This window comes from Lolium rigidum, chromosome 2 (assembly GCF_022539505.1).
Source record: "Lolium rigidum isolate FL_2022 chromosome 2, APGP_CSIRO_Lrig_0.1, whole genome shotgun sequence".
Taxonomy (NCBI): Eukaryota; Viridiplantae; Streptophyta; class Magnoliopsida; order Poales; family Poaceae; genus Lolium; species Lolium rigidum.
The window spans coordinates 190,306,151-190,313,001 of record NC_061509.1 but is presented as its reverse complement, the minus strand read 5'-3'; the positions used below and the strand labels follow the sequence as shown (position 1 = coordinate 190,313,001).

The 6,851-nt window shown below is 43.4% G+C and overlaps 1 long non-coding RNA gene across 1 annotated transcript; it reads left to right on the top strand.

Moving 5' to 3' along the window:
* The first annotated feature begins 4,419 nt into the window (after positions 1–4,419).
* LOC124687873 lies at positions 4,420–6,321 on the top strand. The gene is made up of 3 exons (XR_006998336.1): positions 4,420–5,605; positions 5,715–5,919; positions 6,032–6,321. It is a non-coding gene; the product is annotated as an uncharacterized LOC124687873 (long non-coding RNA).
* The last annotated feature ends 530 nt before the right edge of the window (positions 6,322–6,851 follow it).

Below are 6,851 nucleotides of genomic sequence, written 5' to 3'. Positions count from 1 at the left end.
TTGATTGTTCTATCTGCTCAGTGTCGCCAACTTTCGCCCAGTCGATAGTTTGTTGGCTATTGGCCACCAAGGCAACAGTGATCTCAACGGCGACCTTCATATTCTCTTGACGCACCTTCAGCCCAAGATCTTCTGGTGGATCAAAGCACTTGGCCAAGTTAAGGAAAGTTGCGGGTTCCTCTTTCTTCGGGAAGAAATAAGAAAAGAGCCGCGACAGCCCTGCTTTGGCATGATCAATGCCTTCGCGTGCCTCTGACCCATGAAACTCGAGGACGGAAAAGGCGTCAAGAAGGGCATCATTGTCGGGATCTTCAAGTTCAAACTCTTGAGATGTTCTACCTGTCAAAGAAAAAAACTTATTGAGCAACAAGTGAATGCACAGAAGAAAATACAAAAGATATGAAGTGGTTCAGATACTTACTGAGGAAGCGGCAACTTTGCGTCCTTATACGCTTAAGGATCGCTTCCTCGCGAGCAGCTTGTGCAGCTATGTGCTCGCTCAGCGAATTCTCGGCAGCGTGAAGTCTCTTTCTAAGATCTTCGACACCAGCAGCCTCGGACTTGGCCTTGTCGGCCTCGCTCTAGCTTCAACAGCGTCCAATTCGGCCTTTTTACGAGCCTCTTCACTTTGCTCTAATTTTTGAGCTAGTGCATTGGAACGCTCGTTCATAGCCGCCATTTTCTCTGCCAAGAAAGATAGAACTTTGTTAAAATTTCGGAAACAAAGGAGTAAACAGACTAATAGTACAAAAGAAAGCGGCAAGGCATCACCTTCAGCTTGTTGAGCATATTCACGATATCCAATGAATTGAGCACCGATGCGAATAAGCTCTTTGATCATGGGCTGTTAAAGAAGAAAAAAAAGGACAAAGCAAGAAAATTTCGGTATGAGGAAAATATAATGGCACTTAGAAACAAACAGAAGAAAGACAGACAGTGACAAGAATATGGAGAACTTACATCATCTAAGAGAGGGTTTGAAGAGCTACTCAATTGGAGACTCGGCTCCGGAATTACTTCAGTCCTTGCCCTTTTCGGCGAAGGGACAAGGGGGCTCGAAGGAGGAGTAGATGTGCCGACATTTTGTTGAGGAGGCGACGATTCTTCTCCTTCAACTGGCTTTTCTGAAATAACTAAAGTATGTGACGTGCTCGTTCGAGCAGCCACATCTAAAGTTGGTGTTTCTTCATCATCATCACTGTGACAAAAAGGTGGCAGCATAAAAAGCAAGGCAAATAAAATTCTTCGAATAGAAAAATAAAAAAGAAGCAAGGAACTTACGAGCTGATGAGACTCTCGATATATGGATCATAAGCTGCCTTTCGAGGTGAAGGAGCAGTTTCTTCGGGTTTGGAGGTCCCGGAATCTTCGGCATTGCTCCTTTTCCTTTTGTTCTTCGGAGAAACAGCAGGGGGAGGAGATTGTGCTGATGTAGTACCTTCAGAGGCAGCATCCTTTTCAATAGATCCCGCAGATTTTCGAGAATCTGCGGGTTCATTCACAAAAGAGGGGGCCTCCTGGTTGTCATCGTCGACAACGGCCCTTTCCTCGACATCTCCACCCTCAGGAAGAGGAGGAAGAGAATCCATAGTAGGATGGTTCTGCGGAAAAATAACGACAAAAGAAAAATTAGAGAGATATCAAAACAATGAGATACAAGAAAAGTTCGGAACAAGATAAAAACTCGAGAAGACAAAATACCTTGGGGAGAGGATTGGTGGAGCTGTATGGTTCCACGCGGCAAGAGGAAGGAATAGGATCCCTCTTGCTCAGCGAGGAAATTCTTCGAATAAGCTTTTCCAAGTCCTTCACAGAAAGATCATTGGAGAGCCTATTGGCGTCATTGTTACCAGCATATGTCCAAAGGGGATTTTTGCGAGCCTGAAGAGGCTGCACTCTAATCCTAAGAAAGTAGGTAGTGATTTGGACACCAGACAGCTCTTTGCCTCGAGTATTTTGAAGCTGATGAATACGAGACATAAGCGCTTCTGTCGCCTTTTTCTCTTCTTCGGAAGCTTCAGCATCCCAGGAACGGCGGCGTTGAATTTTGGCACTTCCGTCAAAAGGGACTATGTTGTGCTCGACAGAGTTGGCACTTTCTTCGCGTATGTAGAGCCACCTTTTGCGCCATCCTTGGACAGAATCAGGAAATTTGACGTCGAAGTAATCAACGTCAGTTCGGACACAGATAACAACACCACCTATGTTATAAGTGGCGTTGTGGGAGCCATTGCGGCGGAGGCAGAAAATGCGTTTCCAAAGAACCCAATTAGGAGTGATTCCAAGGAAACATTCGCACAGTGTGATGAAAATAGAAATATGAAGGATAGAATTGGGGGTCAGCTGGTGCAGCTGAATCCCATAGACAAAGAGAAGACCGCGGAGGAAATCGTGGATTGGGGTAGAAAGGCCGCGGATGAGATGATCAACGAAACTAACCCGGTACTCCATTGGAGGGTTGGGGTAGCTTTCTTCGCTGGGAAAGCGGATGGCGTCTTCTTTCTTCATGAGGCCAAGCCTTTTCATCATGTTGACATCCTGGTTGGAGATTTTAGATCTCTCCCACTCAAGATCTTCAGCAGCCATCGTGGATTCTGGAGTGCTGTGGCGAGTGAGGCGCGTGCGTGGTGGCATCAACGGCACTGAAGAAGCAATGTTTGTGCGTACGGAAGATCAGAAAGAGTTGGGCGCAGGGGAGTTTTTGCAGAGGGGAACAGATGTGCGGCGCAAGCGAAGGAGTGAACCGAGGTTGAAGAAAGGTTTATATAGGCTTCGGGAGAAGTAATGAACCGTTGGATGAAGAAATCGTGTGGTGAAAAAGATCTAGTAGATAAGAGGGTAAAAAGGTATTTTTACTGAAGTGGAACAGCACAGGCGTTACCGTACGTGCGCCAGGAAAAGCGGAGGACGTGTGCCCCCCACTTGCACGACGTGTCAACATGGTGGGAACAATGGACCCACAAAGCAGAAAAATCCCGACTATTAATAGAACTAAAGTGAATTTGACAAAGGAAAGTATGTCGACAAGAAAAATAAAAGGAGAATGGCGACAGGAGAAGTTATTTGAATACTTCGGGAGCCTTTGGTCAGAAACAAGTTTTTGCCCAAATGCTCGGGGGCTACTTCGATAAAAGTAATCTTTCGACTATGGCAAATATAGAAATTGCGGGAGCCTACAACCAAGCACAAGTTCTTGGCTGTAGCCTCGGGGGCTACTCCCATCGGGAGCGCTGTTCGCGCACCCGAGAGATAAAAAAAAAAAAAAAGAAAAGAGAAAATATCGGGAAATAATGGCAATATAGCGACAAGGTGGACTAAAATGTTGAGCCTACAACCAAGCACAAGTTCTTGGCTGTAGCCTCGGGGGCTACTCCCATCGGGAACGCTGTTCGCGTGCCCGATGAAATTTAAAAAGGAAAAGAAAGAAAGATAGAAAAGCAAGAGAGTATATTTCGAGTTATAATTAACTCTACATATACTCCCATCGGGAGATTAATATAAGTCATATTTGACTCGATAAAATGTGCCATTCCAACAGCCGGAAAAGCACTCGACAATATATTCTCGAACGCCAAAGTTGCGATCAATTTCTGAATGCCGCAAATTTGCGAAGGTAAGACCCCGGATCCGTTCTGCTGGGCGTGGCATCGCCGAAGACTGCGCTTCTGCTACTTTTATCCGTATCAACGGATATGACGAAAAATCCTAACGGACGCGTTAGGTACTCGATAAATTTGACCGGGACTCGACATAATGGTAAGACCTTAAGCGGCACCTGTCGAAGTTTGCACCAAGTATCCCGAGATCATGTCCAGGGACGTGATCTTGAAGTAGGTTTTTGCGGATTGCCACTAGAGCAGTTAACTAGTACCTGATCCGTCAGATGAACTAGCCCCAACTACCAATATCCCTGTACAATATAGAAATTTATATAAAGAAATATAGAAAAGTTTGAATTGTTGAATACAAATAAACAGTGGAGATTTTCCCTGACTCTACGATTCAAGCAAAATCTCGGGGGCTACTGACATAGGCATCCCAAATGGGCCTGCCAAAGATAGTACCCGGGGTTTAATGAAGGCCCACTACCCGAAGAATAAGAAGGTTCGAGAGCCCAAGATATATTAAGGAAAGTAGAGTTGTAATAGGAAGTGTTGTCTGTAATCTGGCAGGATGAGTTAGAAACCGTCCCGGACTCTGTAACTTGTACAAAACGAAACCCTCGGCTCCGCCTCTTATATAAAAGGGGAGTCGAGGGACGAAGAGATCATCGAATCATTGTTCACAAACCCTAGTTTTCATAATCGTCGAGTACTTTTCGGCTGAAACCTTCGAGATCTACTTGCCCTCTACTTCTAACTAAACCCTAGCCTATAACCCGTAGGCATTGACAAGTTAATCCCTTGTCACCAAGAATGGTGTTGAACTATGCTCTTGGTGTCTAGGAAGGTAAAAGTAACCAAAAGCATTTTTTCTTTTGTCGCGTGAGAACAAGCTAATGGTTTAAAAACTTATCTCTATTTTTCGATATATGCATATAGCGATGTTCACTTAGGTAGCTATAGAGTAATCACTTAGTTACACTTTGGCATAGTACTGGTTGAAGTAGGGAGTTACAGGAAACCATTGCTTGACACTGATCCCCCTTTCCTCTACTTCCTAAAAAAAATACATTTCAGTTTAGGGAATGGCAGGCTCTAATTGTATATCCATAGATGACTCAAACATGCCGTTAAGATATGCATCATATACATATTCCGTGTATTGTTATGGTTATAGCTATCGCATTATTTATAGGATTTTTTCCCCTTGGTGGTCAGTGTAGGTTGTACTGTTCTTTTAAATGTGCTTTGGATAATTTATCTTTTAATATGTTTGTTTCAGCTACTTTTTAATTACTATTGTAAAATGTGCTTTATAGGTATGATGGAATTTCATGCTTATAGCTTCGTTTATTGCATGCACTATGTAAAATACAGCATATGAAATAACCTTTCTGCATGGATAATCTAGCAAAATTGTCAAAGAGTAAAAGAGAGAACCCATTGTTGAAGTTTATTTCGCACGGTAGTGGATTTTCTATAACAGAACATGCTTTTGATACCATAAGCATATGTTTTCTGGTTTTGTAATACCTCTTTGGTCCTCTCATTGTTATCATTTTCCATCCTATCTCTAGCCCTATTGTTGTTTGTCATGGGAGGCTGTTAAAGGTAGACCCTTCAAAGTCTGAGCTGAATACTGAGTTGAATAACCTTTAAATGCTAGGTTTTTAAAAAGTTGACACTCCTTTACCCTAAGGGGTAACTAATTATGCAAGACATTTCAGATCCTATAGTCGTTGGTGTGTTATTCCTGCAGAATTAGCTAGATCACCAATATGTCCGTTTGATTACAATTTTGAAATCAACTTTGGCAAACAAACTTAACACGGGGCCAACCGTCCGAGCTCGCTCCACAAGCCTCAGTTTTTGGTAAGCAGCTACGTTATACCCTACCATATGAAAAGGTGATGCTATCATCCTAAACAGGCCTACCGGCCAAGCATGCTCCACGAGCCTGTATTTTGGGTTGGCAGCTGCGATATAACCTACCAGATGAGAAGGTAACAGTATGACCATGTACAATGCAGTAGCATCCACCATGTTTCTATTGGTCTCACTCTACGCCTTCCTGTTGTCCGTGAGATGTTAATTCCAGGAATGTATGTCCAGGTTAGGCTATCTTCTTATCAAATTGTGGACCGGATACCTTGGTGCTTGCCTAAAGCCGATTAAAGGCACAACCAGTGAAGGTTGGTTTGGGAGGGCAATTTTCCCACATCTGTGAAAGTTCCCTGGCCAACGGGCAAGGTTTGGCATCTGCTTTCACCCTGATGGGCACAGGATAATCACGGTCGGCTAATACATGCGATCTCATGTGAGCTAAGATGCTTAGATCTATCCCCATCTGCATACAAATACCCTTAAGCATGTTCAGCATACTGCTAACGGTGGTACGCGATCTGAGTTGAACTTAACCATTTGTGTAGGAATTTCCCAACAGCTACCAGTTTGTGGGCACGATCCACAGCAAGAACATGGAGATTGGCAAAGTCTTCCACCCCGTCTTGCCTTTGCACTTGGGAAACTGAAGCAAGACATTGATGCGTAGCACCATCACACATACTTTTGTCTAGAAGAAGTATCCATGTATGAGCAGCACATGCTATGAGTTTATTTCGATGGCGCGTGGCTCTAGCATTGCAGCCTCATGGTGATTGCAATATTATGCTCATACATTATGAACTTTATTAGCTAAATGGTTAACATGTGAATTTCATTGTGCTTTACCCCTATTCATAAAATTTGGTGTTTACATCTCCACTATGTGTATTATTGATATGTCTGAAACAGTTTAGACGCCGAATGGCCAAGAAAAGTCTTATAAGCAGCCCATAGTAACATTGCATTGTTCTGCTAGCTTATTACACTCCTGTCAGTTGGTGTGGCCCGTGGCTGATAACCTGTAGCCCATCTATTTGCTAACCTGTAGACCCTTGACGCGTTTGTGGTCTAATTTTCTTCTACACTGGACGTCAACCACCTCTCCATTTCACTATTGTCGTGTGAATAGTCTTAATGTGATTTTTTTTACGAAGCCCATAGAACCAGCTATAATTTTCTCATTTAAAATAAAAACTGCCTCTAAGTTCTTCGAGTTGGGATTGTCAGCAACAAGAAGGTTAACTATTCAACGACTGCCAATGAAAACCATACGTGGAACCAAAGACGAAGAAACCACATGATAAAATTAAATGGTTATAGCAAAGGGCGAGAAAATTAAACGGACCTAGCAAAAAAAGGCACGGC